This window comes from Ascaphus truei, chromosome 4 (genome assembly GCF_040206685.1).
Source record: "Ascaphus truei isolate aAscTru1 chromosome 4, aAscTru1.hap1, whole genome shotgun sequence".
Lineage (NCBI taxonomy): Eukaryota > Metazoa > Chordata > Amphibia > Anura > Ascaphidae > Ascaphus > Ascaphus truei.
This window is the reverse complement of record NC_134486.1, coordinates 204,428,847-204,448,483: the sequence shown is the minus strand read 5'-3', so window position 1 is coordinate 204,448,483 and position 19,637 is coordinate 204,428,847.

Here is a 19,637-nt window from a genome sequence, read left to right as displayed (position 1 = left end):
GTGAAATGCACGCAAACACTCCTCCCACTGAATTAACATTGGCCTCCAGCGCTGTGCACGCACCGAAACACCGACGCGCGCGCATGACACAGTGCAGTGACCGTAACAATAAGCAACGGACACAGCCAATACGCTTTCAAGCGCACACATCAGTTGGGGGCGGGTCTTGCATCCGTAAACCTTTTTAAGGACGCCTTGGGACATGACAAGGATCCCACGTCATATGTGGCCGACACTTTTTTTTTTCTAGGTTGCATGCTAAACAATAAGGTGTGTTACAGTTAGTGTAACATGTTGAAATTATGCTTTAAAAGATATCTTAATCTAGGTTTTGTGAGTCCGTCAATAATGTGTAGTAATGCTTCGTCATGTAGTATATTGTTATAGGAAATAATGTCTTTGTGCACGCTACATGTAAGGCTGTCTGCAATGTTACGCTGTATCCACGCATTTGGCTAACAAATGGTGGATATGCAAAATGTAGACATTTCTAATGTGAGTAAATGCATAACGATTATTGTATTTACCATTCTTGTAGAAGTCAAAACTGGTTTGGCTGTAACTGCTCGCTCCAGAAAGGCACTACAGTATCATCCATGGTTGAGGCAACCGTTGAATCCTGAATTACACACATTTCCATGAGGCGCTCATATGAATCTGCACTGCCTTCTTCAAACAAGACGTCCGGAGGTACGTACAGTTCTTGGTTGTTTTACCATCCACATTGGTATTCTCCATATAAGTTTGGATATATGTCATAGTTGTTATGTGCATCTTGCATCTGGTCTTGATGAATGGAGGGTGCAGGTATTGCAGCAGGTATAGCAGCAGACGCGCCAGTCGGTGCGGCTCCATTGTAACTGTTATTAGGCAAAAAAATGCTATTTAACAGAAGATATGTTCCATGTTCCATGGTAATTTTAAATGATGGGGCAATCTGCCAACATCCATATGGTTGATCTAGGTGATCATGTACACGCTCAAAACATTCATTTGCTGATAAAGTGAATCGAGCAGAAGTTTTAAAATTAGATTCTTGGCATGCTTCTTTGTAGTATGGATATTTCTTTTGGATCAAGTCATAGATTTGGCCCACGCTTGCTTTCTTCTCAACTGTTGATTCGATTGCTTGTGAAATCATAAATGTATATGATTTATGTGGATGGCTGTGCAATGTTGAAGCTTCAGCCATTTCTGCTGTGTTGAAGTGATGAGTGTCTAAGTTGAGCGCATATGTTTGTCTGCTGAATGTGAAAATAGTTACATGTTATCTTCGTGGTTTATTCCAAGGTTACAATACAAGCTGTATGTTATCCGCCTTGTTTTTCCCCCACTAAAAATGTGTGAACATAATTGCCACACATTATTTGTGTAAGATAGTCATTTCACTGTAAACGAAACTTTTATTTCGGCTTAATCAACATGTGCAAAACAAGTGTACAATTGTAATTAAAATAACAATGTGTGTGAAATAATCTACAGTGGTAGCACAGATTACTGCTTACACTGACCTATAATGACCCACAGACACACCTGTGTCTGTTTTTCTCTCTCTCTGTTTCTCAATGTTTCAATCTATGTCTCTCTCTTTTTCTGTCTGGTTATCTCTCTCTTACACTGTCTCTGTTAGTCTCTCTTGATATATACATAGATATATCTCTCTCTCTCTCTCTCTATATATATATATATATATATACAGTGGCGACCAACTTTATTCTAACTCGGCTAGCTCCGCGAATTTCAGAATATCCCGGTGATGTGCGGTTTTGTGTCGTTTTCGCCCGGAGTGTATTGCGTTATTTTCGTGGCTGTGATTTAAGCATTTTATTCCCGCTGGCTGCAATACTGCAATGCCGTGTAAAAACGCATGGGGGCGTTTGTGAGCTGTTATCTTTGAAGTCTAATACCTTCGCGGTTCAACCTACAGTACACAGTCTGTGCGTGTGCGCGCAGTAATAGTAAAATTGCATATTTTATTTATTTTAAAATACAGTACTGTACATGCTCAGACCCTGTTGGGGTGAAGTGAGGGGGTCCCTAACATCTGGGGGCAAAATGAATTTTAATTCTATGGTGAGTACTGTCTTGTTGCCGTATTATTTTGGTGGGGCTGGCTGGGTACTTCTTTAGGGGGCTGACCATTACTGTACATTAAAACTTTTCTTTTTGTTTTTCCTCAGAAAAGAAAATGGCTAATGGGGGGATTTCGATGGATAATATTGTACTGTATGCTGATGTTTTCCGGCCGTACAGTATACTGTGTAATAAACCCGAATAAAGAAAACTATGCATTTATTCTACATGTTCAGTATCGTTTCATTATGTGTCTTCTACAGTATACTGTACAGTGGTATACAGTGCCTAACATCTATGGGCAAAAAGAATTTTATTTCTAGGTGCCCTAGAACAGAAGTTCCCACGCCAATTGCCCGTGAACTTGACCGAGGCCCTAAGTAGTTCCCACGCCAATTGCGCGAATATAATGTAAAATAATCTGTTCTGTGGGTCTGAGCGGGTTGACATTTGCCTGGTCCTCATGCGGGAGGACCCTTGCCATAGTGGCAAAATATCAGCCTTCCACGACCCCCGGAACCGGAGATACCAAAAGACAGTTTAAAAGCACATTACCAAAGTGGCTTTTTTTCTGCCATGCAAGTCAATGGCAGAAACCTGAACTTTAACATCACCCTGACTCCGTTCTGTTGCCACGAGAGGGTCGCAATTTGCCATGCAATCCTGCCGCAACTAGGACTACATGGTGACCGAATCTGAGCCCTCTAGGTCGAACAGAAACGGAGTTGTGGGTTCCAGGTTTCTGCTCATTCTGACTTAGCCGGTTCAAAGCTTTCTCCGCCATTACGCTCAATGGTAGGACACTTGATGTAAAATAGCAAAAGTCTTTACTATAACAATATGCATACACTTCTCACTCTATAAACTCTTATCACTCTATAATACTAATGGCACAACTACCCAAAGCACCAATGCAGGGCGCAACCCTGCACTGTGTCAGAACACCGTGTCCACTGTCCCACACCCAAATACCAAGTTTGTGGTGACCGCGCGGCCCACAAGAATGAGGATGTTATAGATGGTGCACTAAGGTGTAGTGTTACCTGCCGAGCGCTCCTGCACTCGGACCAGCAGACAATCTTCGCAAAGGCTCCGCTGCCGCGATGCCTTCCACGACGCTCCTCTGGGGCGATCCCACCCAGATAGATATGACAGTCTCTGCACTTGCAGAGAGTGATTCACTGCAATCACTGGCCAGGATATTCCTCTTCCTGGCTGTAGCCTCACTTGTCTGGGTTCTACAGGACCCTGTCCCTATCTAAGGGGAGTTCTGTAGTAACCACAAGCTGAGTTGATTGGGGCCTAGCTGGGGCCTAAAAGGGGATGTCTGGCCTAGTGTATGAGCCCCTTGCTCTCTACACTTACCCACCCTCCCCTGTCTGGGTCCCAGCTTCTTCTCACAACTCACTATCACCACCAGCACCTAGAATTAGAACTCTCCAGGAACTTTAGACTAACTAATAATAGGACGTACACTGCTCTTTATGATTTCAGCAGGCACCGCCCCAGTGTCTCTTGATTGGACACAGGGTCAGGTGACCTACTTTCACCATTTCACGGCAAGTGCTTGAGGTGGGGAAAACCCATGATAACTCCTGGCAAACCTGCCCTTAACATGGATTACTGCACAGGAGGAGGATAGAAATATAGACCATAAATCTTAACAGGGCTACAGTACGTAACTCCAAATCTGGTCTTAAATGGTCGTAAAGAGCCAGAATCAATGGCACATTTGCCATTAGACCCATTAGGCCCGGGCCTAGGGTGGCAGAATTTTGGGGTGGCAGATTTCCCTGCTTCTTTATGATGTCATAGTCCTCGCCACCTCCTACGAGCCTGGATTGGAGGAGATGTCTTCATAGGCGGGGACTACAAGCAACTGCACAGTGAGGCAACAATGTTACAATTCTGTTTGAACACCTGTGCAGTGGCTTGTGTGATGAGGGGGTGGCAGGCAGCAGGGAGCAGCAAGCAGCAGGGGACAGTGCGGGCATCCACTAAGGTGAGTGAGTAAGGGGGGGAGTGTCGGTATGTCTGTTTGTCTGTACCTTTTTTTTTTTTTATAACTTTGATTTTATTGGGTGAAATACATCTTACATAGTAACACCTTCCATTGTCCACAGTGACATCACCGCATTTAGTTTTCTCTTTTCTTTTTATATAATCAACCAAAAACTGGACATACTAGACTCACAAGACAAACAGGGAGACAAGACACACCAACTAACTAGTCGGGAAGGAAGGGGGGGGGAGAAGGGGGGGTGGTAAGGCTACCGAGGTGTTCCACCTATCATCTCCCATTCGGACGCCGTGGGTGTACTTTTAGTGTAGGCTTCTCTTCCGAGACCAGTGACCCCCTCTCTCCTCCTGTTACCTCTCTGGCTGCCTTCTGCTCTCGGGGCTTATCGTGACCTGAATCCCTCTCAGAATCTGTGTTCTCTGTCGCTAAGTTGTCCTGGATCCCTTTCATTACCGAAGAACGCATTTCTCGCTTATCATTGCAGAATTGTGGTGATATCTATTCCCGGGATGTCAGTCTGTGCCAGCCAGGGATCCCAGACTTTTAAAAAATTTGAGCCGGTGTCATTGACCAAACTCGTCAGCTGTTTCATCCGGCAAACAAACCAAATTCTATTTCTAATCTTGGGAATAATTGGAATCTCCGGTTGTTTCCATACAGCTGCGATCTCGCACCTGGTGGCTGTGGCCATGTGTGCGATCAATTTATGTGTGGCGTTTGATAGCCCCTCGACTCGTCTGCCCAATAGGAACAGCCACGGGTCTAAGGGGATCTCCACTTCTAGCAGTCTTTGAAGCCAATCTTTAATTTCCTCCCAAATCGGGTTCACCTTCGTACAAGACCACAGCATATGGAATAAGTCCGCTCTCTCTCCGCACTCTTTGGGGCAGAGCGGAGAGTAGCCTTTGACAAATTTAGATAATTTAGCGGGCGTGTAATACCACCTCATCAGGACTTTATACGCGTTCTCCTTTAATGTAGTGCAGATGGAGCTTTTGGCCGCCGCCTGCAGGATCCTATCCCAGTCCTCGTCCTCTAAAGTCTCACCTAGGTCTGCTTCCCACTGTCTCATATAGGTAAGTTTGGGTTGGTCGTCCGTCTCCGGGCACACTACTTCCCTGTACTGCACCGACACACTTTATTCGAGCAAATACCCAGTATGTACCTGGCAGATACCTGGAATGCGCCGCTCCTCACCTCTGACAAGCCCCGTTGCGTTTGCCTTCCCAGCCTGGGTTCATGCCTGGCTGACGGGCGGCTGATCTGTTAAATGATAATGATTAGGATTTAATAGGCTGCAATGCTTCGCGTGTCTACCAGATGGCATAAATTCATGAATTGTAATGCAGTATATATATATATATACTGTGCAGTATTGCAGCCAGCGGGAATAAAATGCTTCAATCCCTGCCTGGAAAATACCTCAATGCACTCGGGCAGAAAACAGTCACAAACCTCAATACACCCGGGTATACCCGAATTCGTGGGACTAGCCGAGCTCGAATAAAGTGTGTCGCCAGTGTACATTCTAGATGTTAGTCCCCTTGTGTCCGTATCTCTTGAACAGAGCTGCTCAAAATTTGTTCTCCGGGGCCGGATTGGGGCTTCATTGTAGAAGGCCCTGATCTGGAGGTATCTAAAGAATTCAGTGTTTGGTATGTTTTTCTCCTCTTTAATTTGATCAAATGTTTTGATGTTTTGCCTGCCCTCCAGATCGTTTAGGCGGAGATACCCTGCTTTAATCCATTTTAAGAAAATAGAGATATCCATACCTGGAGCAAAGTTTGGGTTCCCCCAAATGGGAGTCATCAGAGAGTTCAGGGATGTGAGATGGCACTTGAACTTAACCGCGTCCCAGACCTTCAAGGAGCTGACCATGGTCTGTAGAGGAGTCCGCATAGCGGCCCGACTTTTTTTGGGCAACCAAATTAGATTCTTAATATCTACTGGTGTGCAGCATTCTTTTTCCTATGCTACCCACCTCCGAAGGTTCGGGTCCGTGTGCCACTGCACAATCTGGCTCAACTGGGCTGCCTTGTAGTAAGCGAACAAGCATGGCACCCCCAACCCTCCTCTCAAGGTCAGCCTCCTTAAGATCGCTTTGCTAATTTGTGGGCTTTTCTTATTCCAGATAAACTTTGTTATTAAGGACTGAAGCGAGAGGATGTCATCTTTTATCAGGGGGATCGGGAGGGCCTGGAAAAGATACAGCACTCGTGGCAGGAGATTCATCTTAACGCTATGAATACGGCCTATCCATGAGATACTGCACTCCGCTCATCTCCGGAGATCCTCTCTGAGAGTCCGAAACAACCTGGGATAATTTGCTTTATATAAAGCCTTATACTCTTTTGTGATGTATACCCCTAAATATTTGATCATAGAGGGTTGCCATTTAAAATTAAAATTGAGTCCAATTAGTTTTTCTACTGATTTAGATAAATTTATATTGAGGGCTTCCGACTTGGCCTGATTGATTTTGAACCCAGAAATTTGTCTAAAGGACCCCGAATTGATAGGACATTGGGCAGGGAGGTGAGAGGTTGTATAATGTCAGGATCACATCATCCGCGTAGAGTGCCACTTTGTGTGATTGCCCCTTCACAGCTATGCCCGTAATATCCGGGTTGTTTCTGATATGTGCCGCCAAGGTTTCCACGCATAGGGCGAACAGCAAGGGGGACAACGGGCATCCCTGGCGTGTGCCCCTCCTAATTGGGAATTGCTCCGAAGGGAACCCCTGGTGTCTCACCCTTGCCATTGGCCCCTCGTAGAGGGCCATGATGGCCTCCAAGAGGCGTCCCTCAAAGCCGAATGCCCCAAGCGTCTCCCTCAAGTAAGGCCAATCGATTCTATCGAAGGCTTTCTCAGCGTCCAGACTTAGTACCATTGACGGGATGTTCTGTTTCTGTGCCAAATCCACCAAATCTATTATCCGTCTGGTGTTGTCTGCCGCTTGCCTTCCTCCAATGAACCCCCCCTGATCTGGATGAACTAACCTGGGGAGGACGATACCCACTCTATTAGCTAGTAATTTGGAGTAAATTTTCACATCCGTATTTATCAGCGAGATGGGCCGGTAGCTCTTACAGTCTGCCGGGTCCTTACCAAGTTTATGGATCAGGGAGATAGACGCCTGAAGCATTTGAGCTGGGAACGAGGCCCCATGTAGAATAGAATTAAATAGCTTCAATAGATGTGGGGCTAGTATTTTCAGGTATTTTTTATAGTATAAGTTGGAAAAACCATCTGGACCGGGCGCCTTGGCAGGCTTAAGTGACTTTACAACAACCGTTAACTCTTCTAAAGAGAAGTCCATCTGTAACGCTTCCTTCTCCACCCTGCTCAAGGTCAGCAATTTGGCCTCTTTTAAGAATGCCCCGAGATTAGCCCTCGTCTTTTGATTGTATATGACCTTGCCCCCATCGTATAGCGTCTCGTAGTAGCTTTTGAACTCCGCTACGATCCGTTTAGGATTAGAAGTAAGCTTGCCCCCTTGTGTGCGTATAGTTTGTATATGGTAATTAGGGATTTTATTTTGGAGTCGATTTGCTAACAGGGTGTCCGTCTTGTTCGCTTTCTCAAAGTACCTACGCCTGGACCAGCTCATCTCCTTTTCTGCCCGGGAGGCCAGTCTTATATTCAACTGCTGTTTGGTCTCTGCTAGTGCACTTAGTGTGTCTTTATTCCTAGAGAGCTTGTGCTCCTTTGTTAGGATCGCTAGTTTGTCTTGTAGGGTTTTTATCTGTTTCTCCTGATCCCTCCGGCGCCTAGCAGCTAGGCACATGAGGGAGCCTCTAAGGGTCGCCTTGTGGGCCTCCCATAGAGTGGTGTCGCACAAGACACTCCCTACGTTCTCAGAGAAGAAATCCATGATCCTCTCACCAACTTCTCTCTGAATGTCTGGGATTTTTAGTAACAGCTCGTTTAGCCTCCAGTTTGCTCCAGGTCTTTCTAGTAAATTTAGCGTGCACCGCAGCTCAATGGGTGCGTGGTCGGACCACGAAATATCATGGATCCCCGTGTGGGAGACCACTGGGACCAATCTATTGGATACGAGGAAGTAGTCTAGTCGGCTGTATCGGTTGTGGGGGTGGGAGAAGAAGGTATAATCTCTACTTTGGGGATGCTGTTCTCGCCATATATCTACCAATTGGCAATCTTTTAACCCCTGTGTGATCTGTTGCACATCTAGTTTAGGGGGGAGACTAGCAGCCGTGCATCTGTCTAATTTGGGATTCAGTGTCCTGTTGAAATCCCCCGCTATGATCATGTTTCCCTTTGCTTCCTTTTGTAGTTTACAAGAAGAAAATGGAAAAGAAATCTGCCGAGGCTTCACAGGGTGCATAAACTGATGCTAGCGTAAGCGGTTTCCCTTGGATTGCTCCCACCAGAATTAGAAATCTGCCCTCTCTATCTGCCACCTTTTTCTCAATTGTGAAATCTATCCTGTTGTGTATGGCTATCGCTACCCCTCTTTTTTTCACGTGAGCGGATGCTAAATGAACTACACGAAAATCTTTGTCTAAAAATTTTGGGTAACTGTCCCTAGAGAAGTGTGTCTCTTGTAGAAAGAGGAGATCGGCTTTAAGTCGCTTGTAATCTCTGAGGGCTAGCTTGCGCTTCGCCGGACCGTTAAAACCTTTGACGTTGTGAGAGATACAACGGACCTCATTATTCATAATACTTTATATGTGACCTTATTCCGCCGGAGTAGTCTGGGTCCTCTGGAAGGCGTGGAGTTCCCAAGCTCTGTCTCCTTCTGTCCTTTGCAGCTTTTCTTCTGCGCCTTACTAGGGAGGAGGGGTACGTGGAGGGGGAAAGTGATACAGAGGGAAAGCACATCAGGGGATACAACAGAAAGACCACAACACAAATACATGCAAACATATAATACTATGGTATTGGCTCCAGGACTTCTCTGTCCCTCCACCCATCCCAATGCCTTTCAGACAGGGGCATTAGCGGGTCCCAGACCTCATCCCCCCCCCTCTCCCCAAAGGACTTTAGTCGGATCTGGGGGCCCATCCCCCTTCCCGACCCAGTTGAGGTTCATGCCGACTCCGGGGTAGTCCATCCGGCTCCCACCCTGTGTCCGCGCTCAATTTACACCCTGATTGGTAACTTGGGTTACTCCCCTTACATGCCTCGCCAGGCGTGTCCCCAGCCTCTCTTGTCCGGCTGCCCGCCGTAGTCTTGTCTACAGATTCTCACCCCGCGGATGCCCACTGCCTCGTCCTATCTAGCTCTGCCTCGCCCTTCTCTGAGCCTAGTCCTCTTTACCATTAAACTCTCTGATAGCTCGTCGCTTGTTTCTCTCTCACTTCCCCCCACCAACCTCTAACTTCCTTATACCTTCCGCGTCCTACTCCCTACTCCCCCTACCTCACCCTCTCCCTTCCACCGCTCCCTTACTCCTTCTCTCTCCCTACTTGCTTACCTTCCTTTCCCCTCTTGATCCGTAACTTACTTCCCCCATCTGTGTCACCTCCTCCTCATCTCGCTTCCATTCCCTTTAACCTACTTTCGTACGCCACTCTATTTGTCTCCCTCCCTCCTCTTTCACTATTTCCCCTTGCTTTTCTGCTCTATCCCCCCTTCCTCTTGCTATCTCACTTTCCTCGCCTTCCTATCCTCCCTGTTCTTAATGTACGGCGACTAGCTCCGTGTGTCCCTCCGGTGCAGCGTCTCTGGTTCTTGAGGCGGCTCCGGCGCGTACAGACACCAGTTGATGACGTCATCTGGCTCCGCTGCTGCCTCCTCTAAGATGGCGTCGGTCTTCGCAGTTCCGGCTGGGGCGAATATCCTGTTTCCTGTTTCCGGCCGCCATTGAAGATGCCCCGTCACGAGGAGGAGGTGGTGCGTGCTCTCTCTTCCCGCCGTTGGAGTCCTTCCGCAATCTGCGCCTCACGCTGGCACTCACCATGCTCCAGCTCCGCCGCCATCTTCCGCCACTTGCAGGTAAGCTCAAAACGATTTATTTTGCAGGGATTATGTCTTTTTCCTTCTCCCAGCGCATGGCTTTTATTCGGCAATGGTCTTTATAGATATGACTGTCCTTAGACCCATCGCTGGCACTTGTCTCTCCGAGGCTCTTGTGGCGGGCAATTCAATCTCCGTTGCAGGACTGGGTCAACGTAGATTCTTACTTGGCGGGCTTTATGTCCACTTAGGCGGGCAGTCTCGGGGGATAACTACCGGACATTGTAACTTTGGCAACAACTGTAAAACTTTGAATGAGCGCAACCGTGCGCTTTTGCAGGGCTACCACCGCTGCTTCTCAGCGCTTTTTCCCCTTCGCTTTTGGTGAGCCATTCCCTCCACTCCATTCTGGCTCTAGCACCGCTGCCTCATCCACCACCTGCGCCGGTACATCCCTTAGGCCCAGCTTAGCCAGGAACTCCGGGCCCTCCGTGGGATCTTTCATGTTGAATGACCTCCCGTTCCTTGTTACTTGTAACCCGAACGGGAAGGTCCATCTGTACCGCACGTTTTGGTCGCAGAGGACCTTTGTGAAGGGGAACAAGTTGCGGTGCCTGAGTAGTGTGGCAGGGGACACTAGCATCTTGTTGCCCTCAAAGTCCACTGACGCCAGGGGCCGCGTCTGCCGCAGTATGGCCTCTTTCGTGGTGAAAAAGTGCAGCCTTATAATAATGTCCCGCGGTTGTTCGTTTTGTACCGGACGCGCCCGGAGGGCCCTATGGCATCTATTTAGGGCCAGGGCGTCCCTGTTAAGGTCGGGGAGGAGGGTCTCCATCCATCTGGCGATATAATCGTTGCAGTCTCCCACCTCCTCTGAGACCCCCCGGATCAACAAGTTGTTCCGCCTGTCACGGTTCTCTGCGTCCTCCTGCCGATCCCGCAACTCGTCTATTTGCCTCTGCAGGTCCCCCGTTTTTTTATCGTTTTTTTTGACAACCTTTATTGTTTGGTCCACCTTTCTCTCCAAGTCGTCCGTTCTCGTGCCTAGCTTTACCACATCTCGCTTAACTTCTTTAATTTCCGCCTGCAGGAGTGACTTGAGGTCGTTGTATAGCCTCTCAAAGTCACATCTCCTAACAGGCAGCAAAGCGTGGTTGCTGGGGCCCTCTTCTTCACCTTCTAACTCTGTGTCTGTGTCCGGATTTGAAGATGGTGCCATTTCTTCCAGGCCCCCGCTTGTGCTAGCTCTGCCAAAATAAGCCCGAACATCCGCCGATTTTGGCTTTTTCTGGGTGCTTGTTTTTTTCGGGGCCATCCTGGGGTATTCAGGGGGGATGCCTGCTAAGATTGGTTTGCGACACTTTATTTTTGGGGTATTTTGAAAGTATTTCTATTATGCGCGGCACGGAGCTAGAAACTTAAGCTGCCATCTCCGTGTCCTTCGCGCATGCGCCTCCTGTCTGTACCTTTTAATCTGGGTGCAGGGGGACCTCTCTCCTGGGCCTCTATTTGCTGCCTCCAGGGATCAAACAACAGTGTAACCTCCTTTTTGGGCGGGTGGGGTGCATTCTGTTTGGTGTGTGTGTGGGGTCCATTTGGTGTGTGCTGCAAGGGTGCTATGTGTTGTGTGTGCTGTGCAGAGGGAATGCCATGTTTTGTGTGTGCTGCGGAGGGCGGGTGCCATGTTGTGTGTGTGCGCTGCACAGGGGGGAGGGGATGTTGTGTGTGTTTGTGTGCTTCACAGGGGAGGTGCTATGTTGTTTGTGTGATGCACATGGGAGGTGCCATGTTGTTTGTGCATGTGCATGTGTGGCACAGGGGGGTGCTATGTTGTGTGTGTGCTTCACATGGGGGGGTGCCATGTTGTGTGTGTGCTGCATAGGGGGGTGCCATGTTGTGCTTGTGTATGTTGAACAGGTGGGGTGCCATGTGTGTGAGCTACACAGGGGATTGCCATGTTGTGTGTGTTGCACCGGGGGGGTGCCATGTTGTGTATGTGTGCTGCACAGGGGGGTGCCATTTTGTGTGTGTGTGCATGCTGCACAGGCGGGGTGCCATGTTGTGTGCGTGTGCTGCATGGGGGTGTGTGCCATGTTGTGTCTGTGTGTTGCACAGGTGGGGTGCCATGTTGTGTGTGCTGCACAGGGGGTGTGCCATGTTGTGTGTGTGCTGCACAGGGGGGGTTACTATGTTGTGTGTATGCTGCACATGGAGGCTTCAATGTTGTGTGTGTGTGCTGCACGGGGGAGGCCATGTTGTGTGTATGCAGCATGGGGGGTGACATGTTGTGTGTGTGCTGCATGGGGGTGCCATGTTGTGTGTGCTGTACAGGGGTGTGCCATATTGTGTGTGTGCTGCACGGGGGGGGTGCCATGTTGTGTGTCTATGCTGCAGAAAGGGGGGTGCCATGTGCGTGTGCTGCACCGGGGCGGGGATACCATGTTGTGTTTGTGTGTTGCACAGGTGTGGTGCCATGTTGTATGTGTGTGCTGCACAGGTGGTGCCATGTTGTGTGTGGGCTGCACAGGGGGGTGCCATGTGTATATGTGTTGCACATTGGGTGTTCCATGTTGTATGTGTGTGCTGCCCAGGGGTATGTGCCATGTTGTGTGTGTCTGGTACAGGGGGGACCATGTTGTGTGTGTGCTGCACGGGGGTGAAATGTGTGTGTGTGCTGCACAGGGGGGGATGCCATGTTGTGTTTGTGTGTTGCACAGGTGGGATGCCATGTTGTATGTGTGTGCTGCATAGGGGGGTGCCAATGTGTGTGTGTGTGCTGCACAGGGGTTGCTATTCTGTGTGTGTGCTGCACCAGGGGGGGGGGCATGATGTGTGTGCGTGTGTGTGTCACAGGGGGATGCCATGTGTGTGTTCTGCACAGGGGGTACCATTTTGTGTGTGTAAGTTGCACAGGGGGGTGCCATGTTGTGTGTGTGTGCTGAACAGAGGGTGGTACCATGTTGTGTATTAGTACTGCAAGGGGGGGGGGTCAATTTTGTGTCTACCACAGGGGGTGCTATATTGTGTGTGCTGAGGGGGGGATTACATAATGTGTATTGAGGAGAGGATGGTATTATGTGTATTGAGGGGAGGGTGGAATTATGTGTTTGTAGGGCAGGGCGGTATTATGTATATTGAGGGGAGGGCGGTATTATGTTTATTGAGGAGAGGGCAGTATTATATTTATTGATGAGAGGGTGGTATTATGTGTATTGAGGAGAGGGAAGAATTATGTGTATTTGTCAGGATCCGTGATCCTCGGCACGCTCCTCGCTTACCCCAACCCGCGACCGGCTGTTTTCAGCTTCTCCCGCCTCCTACAGCCCATCTCGCCTGCCGGCGAATACCAGCATTCCATCTAGGGGCACTCGCGGACCACAATCTGCACTAAATGCCATCCCCGCTGGCCCCACCTCCAGGCTATGCTCGCATGGTGACGCCACCTTCACGCAGCACGCACACGCTATGCGCAGCACTCCCACACATGTGCAGAACCTTCCTTGCTCCTCTGCCTATACTATACCTGTTGCTAATTCCTCTGCCTAGTATACACCTGTGCTGATTCTCCCAGCCAACCACAGTCAGGCATACTACGGAGTATGCGCTCCTCTCATTGGACAATCTCCCTTTATATGCTCAGCTGGCAAACTGGCAAATTGGCTGAGCATAAACCTTCCTATGAGCGAGGTGTTGTCAGGATCGCTGCCAGGCTCCGCCCCCAGCATGCGTCACGGGGCTTTACTTCTGGCATTCACAGACCACTTTGTTTGAGAAGGTACCCGGGCGCTATCTCTGTTTGTTATATCTGATGTGCAGAAGTATGAAAAGAGTAGTGTAATACTGCCTGTAAATGGTTTTCGAGTGGTATCCTCTTGTGACTCGGAACCCCAGCAGGATCTATCCAGGACCCTTATAGGTAATGAATACAAAAAGGATGGGGGAGCACAATAGTTGGAAACAGGCAGTGTTATAGAACTGATAATTGCTCTTTTTAAGGTGAAGCAGTTATAACCTGAGCGGGTGTGGTGGCTCAGGTGTCTAATGTCTAATTGGGAGGATAGGCACACATGGGTGTATGTGTGTTGGTGTGAAAGTGAAATAAAATAAAATAAAGGTATATAAGACTTACACGGCCTTGTGTAAGCCCAGTCGCATCAGAGTTTCTTTAGGAGTCCCGTGTACTTCTGATGAGGCTTTTCTTCTTGCGATGCGGGTTCTTCTTCTTGATGTATGGGCCACTTGCTTCGTTGGTTCACAGTGCCGCTTCAGGGGGATTTCCTCTCGTATAAACAGAAAGGAGGATAGGGTTAACACATATAATTGTATACACGTCAATGAGGGGGGGGGGAGGGTGTGTTTATAGACCACCAAGAATTGTATTCTATATAGTATAATCTGGCACTCACACGGACTAGTGTGAGTGTGATCCTATCTTGGTATCTTGTTCAATTAAAGGTGTTGCCCAATCAATATCAGGTGATGAAAGGGTAGGGTATAAGGGTATTAGTAGTAAATATATCACAATACTCACACGGGCCAGTGTGAGTACACACTCCTAGCGGTATCTTGCTCTTCTGTTCCAGTTGTCACTGATGGTGAAGATGGGGTTAACAGATAAAAGACACTAATGTCTGGGGGGTAAAAACGCTAACTTTAATTAAAACATGAAAAATAAAACAAACTCAGAATACAAACGATTCTGTGGAAGGTGAATGCAAAGGGTAGGCAGTACGGTGTATAGTTGTAGGGGGTCTCTCTCTTCCGCGTCCGGATGGAGAGCTGCAACTGCACCTCTGCCTCCTCTGTAATGTGCTTTAAAATGTTCCAGGTAAAGAGCAACGCGTTTCGTCCAAGTACTGGACTTCCTCAGGCTCTGTGTAGGTGGTCTTGCTATTCCCAGCTTCTTTTATGCCAGGTTTGGCCAATCGTGGCCTACTGCACCGACACACTTTATTCGAGCAAATACCCGGTATGTACCTGGCAGATACCTGGAATGCGCCGCTCCTCACCTCTGACAAGCCCCGTTGCATTTGCCTTCCCAGCCTGGGTTCATGCCTGGCTGATGGGCGGCTGATCTGTTAAATGATAATGATTAGGATTTAATAGGCTGCAATGCTTCGCGTGTCTACCAGATGGCATAAATTCATGAATTGTAATGCAGTATATATATATGTACTGTGCAGTATTGCAGCCAACGGGAATAAAATGCTTCAATCCCTGCTTGGAAAATAACCCAATGCACTCGGGCAGAAAACAGTCACAAACCTCAATACACCCGGGTATACCCGAATTCGTGGGACTAGCCGAGCTCGAATAAAGTGTGTCGCCAGTGTAGGTGTGGTCTCCGTCCCGTTTTCTGATGCGACACGACGTCGCCATCTTGTGGAGTTGCGCGCGCTTCCCATCTTCTATTGGTGTCGCGCGTGTGATAAATTCACTAATAAAGTTTTTCGTTATTGAGGAGTCGCGTGTCTTGCTGGCATAGGCAAGGCAGCCCCATATCCTTAGTGGTGTCCGTGGATGTCTCAATAAAGTTTGGTTTTGAAAAAAGGTTTGGTATTGAAAAAATGAGGAAGGGAAAGTTACGCACACAGTCCCCTGCATACTGCATAATTGTGTGCTCTGTTGAGGGTCTTTGGGTGTTCTCCTTATGTCGTGGAGTCTCAAAAGGGATAAAAATGACATGGAAGGTGTCAAGGGTATACCTAAGGTTGCTGCTACATAGGATATATTTGCTATACTGTGCCATAAGTCTCTCAATGTGTAATTTAATAAAATTGTATATTTGTGATAAATTAAGTGTCTTTTTTTGTGTACTCATATTGTTAAAAAGGTGATCTTGATTTTAAATTTTATATTTTAAATTTTGTTGCTCAAAAAATGAAAGATATAATTCAATCTTTAGTTTATTAATTTATAAATAGTGTATATTCTAATGTGAATTGCATGATAAAGTGATAGATATAATCTGGTCTTTTGTTGATAAAAAGGTGATTAATATTTAAAGTGCAAGGTGTTTAGGCTTAATTTAATTAAATTAGATTAATTGGTCTGTTGTAAATTGATGGAGGTAGTTTGTGAATAATGCATATCTTAATATAAGTTGCATCAAAAAGAAGTGTATATAAAAAATATAATATTCTTTTACTAAAAGTGGGTAATTTAAATGTTTAAAGTGCAAAGTGAGTACACAAAAAAAGACACATAATTTATCACAAATATACAATTTTATTAAATTACACATTGAGAGACTTATGGCACAGTATAGCAAATATATCCTATGTAGCAGCAACCTTAGGTATACCCTTGACACCTTCCATGTAATTTTTATCCCTTTTGAGACTCCACGACATAAGGAGAACACCCAAAGACCCTCAACAGAGCACACAATTATGCAGTATGCAGGGGACTGTGTGCGTAACTTTCCCTTCCTCATTTTTTCAATACCAAACCTTTTTTTCAAAACCAAACTTTATTGAGACATCCACGGACACCACTAAGGATATGGGGCTGCCTTGCCTATGCCAGCAAGACACGTGACTCCTCAATAACGAAAAACTTTATTAGTGAATTCATCACACGCGCGACACCAATAGAAGATGGGAAGCGCGCGCAACTCCACAAGATGGCGACGTCGCGTCGCATCAGAAAACGGGACGGAGACCACACCTAGGCCACGATTGGCCAAACCTGGCATAAAAGAAGCTGGGAATAGCAAGACCACCTACACAGAGCCTGAGGAAGTCCAGTACTTGGACGAAACGCGTTGCTCTTTACCTGGAACATTTTAAAGCACATTACAGAGGAGGCGGAGGTGCAGTTGCAGCTCTCCATCCGGACGCGGAAGAGAGAGACCCCCTACAACTATACACCGTACTGCCTACCCTTTGCATTCACCTTCCACAGAATCGTTTGTATTCTGAGTTTGTTTTATTTTTCATGTTTTTATTAAAGTTAGCGTTTTTACCCCCCAGACATTAGTGTCTTTTATCTGTTAACCCCATCTTCACCATCAGTGACAACTGGAACAGAAGAGCAAGATACCGCTAGGAGTGTGTACTCACACTGGCCCGTGTGAGTATTGTGATATATTTACTACTAATACCCTTATACCCTACCCTTTCATCACCTGATATTGATTGGGCAACACCTTTAATTGAACAAGATACCAAGATAGGATCACACTCACACTAGTCCGTGTGAGTGCCATATTATACTATATAGAATACAATTCTTGGTGGTCTATAAACACACCATCCCCCCCCCTCATTGACGTGTATACAATTATATGTGTTAACCCTATCCTCCTTTCTGTTTATACGAGAGGAAATCCCCCTGAAGCAGCACTGTGAACCAACGAAGCAAGTGGCCCATACATCAAGAAGAAGAACCCGCATCGCAAGAAGAAAAGCCTCATCAGAAGTACACGGGACTCCTAAAGAAACTCTGATGCGACTGGGCTTACACAAGGCCGTGTAAGTCTTATATACCTTTATTTTATTTTATTTCACTTTCACACCAACACACATACACCCATGTGTGCCTATCCTCCCAATTAGACATTAGACACCTGAGCCACCACACCCACTCAGGTTATAACTGCTTCACCTTAAAAAGAGCAATTATCAGTTCTATAACACTGCCTGTTTCCAACTATTGTGCTACCCCATCCTTTTTGTATTCATTACCTATAAGGGTCCTGGATAGATCCTGCTGAGGTTCCGAGTCACAAGAGGATACCACTCGAAAACCATTTACAGGCAGTATTACACTACTCTTTTCATACTTCTGCACATCAGATATAACAAACAGAGATAGCGCCCGGGTACCTTCTCAAACAAACTCATCCAGTATCCACACTACCTGTAGGCAGCTCTTCTCATCCTTTAAAGAACTGGTCCCTAAAATATGGAATCAGATTGTAATATCACAGATCCCGATCTAGAAACGACATTTATAGAAGTGGATACTACAGAAATGGAAACCACAGTAACCACCCCTAACATATTTGAAAAAAGACTATTAAGAGATACGGATATGGAGAGCATTATGAAAATAACCGAAGAGAGAGATGACTCAGAAGTCATCAACGAGGAATTTGATCTATTAGATAAACTCCTGAAAAAGGAGATTAGAAAACTATTAGATAAAGCCTATCTAGAAGAGTACATTAAGGTTAAAAGAATACCAAGAGGCCTAAGAGTCAGCAAAAAAGCCTCCTTTGATCTAGAGGAAATCGAATTCACGGTGAGGTGGGAGAACATATTAGACACCTGTGGCAATAACCTTATAAAATTATTAATCGAACACCATCAGATCACTCTTAAAAAACTAGACGAAGATATAAACGGGATAAGAACCAAATTGGAACCCCTAAAAAACTGTAGTACATTCCATGAAAGAAATAAAAAACTATCTACAGAGATAGATACAATAGAAAGGGACTTAATAATTTCTAAAAACAAAAAATTTAAAAGAGATGAGGATGACTACACAGAAGGAGTATACACCAACAACAAAAAATGGGATAAGAGTGGAATAAATAACACTAACGATAAAGGTAAAGATGGTAGTACACACACACCGAGGAGACCTAGAATAAACTCCACAGACACTAGAATCACTAACCGCACAGAAAATCAAGAACGAGCGAGAAAGTCCCCCGCTAAATTAGAAAGAAAAAGTCCAGAAAGAAGAAGAGATAGCTATATAAGGGAGAGAGAACGACCAAGACCACCACAAGAGAGAGAAACGTATGTTCCCCACAGACACTATCATCAAGAAAGGTCACGACATTTCTGGGAGGGGGAAAGGAGATATGACCACAGAGACAGGAGGGACCAATATCGAAGAGATCATCACAGTCAGGAGAGACGTCAGGGATGGGATAATAAACCACACTACGAAAGGGAAGATAAAAGGGAAAGACCCCCATGGAGAGGGGAAAGGGAACATTTTAGAGACAGAAGAGATCACTCAAGGCATAGAGATAGGGAACCAGAGAGGGCAAGACGCACTAGCAGATCACCCGTTAGATCGCCCATTAGGAGCCCCGTATGGGAAAGAACGAAAAATGGAGCATCAGTGGCTTTTTTAGAGCAAAGTACACCCCCCCCCCCCCGTTAAAGAACAAATTCTCAGCGTTAGCGGAACCAGACACGGAGGAAAGGAAAAAGGGACAGAAAAGAGAAAGAGAGGAAAGAGAGGGAGTAGGAGGGCTCCAAAAGAAATATCAAAGATAAAAGGAGTTTTTAATATTAGTAAAACCGTTTTAACAGATGCACAACACGCAGTTATAGCTAGGGGCCTTAACTTTGCACCCACAACAAAACCCAGTGGCTTTACAATGTTCATGGATGCAAACAAATTCTTAAGAAATCTAACCATGAAAAGATTTTTTCTAAATAAGGATGCAGTAACTAGGGACACAATTAATACACCCATATCAGCAGGGGAAGAAGTAGTGAACTTTGTACATTCCGGTTTAAAGGAAAAATCAAAGTTCAACCCTATTGGGAGTAAGGGACATTATCTAGAGGTTTATCACCAACTGATTTTAGAGGACCTCGAAAAATTGTCGCAGGATAAAAAGAACCCTAGAAATAACCTCAATAAAGAAGAA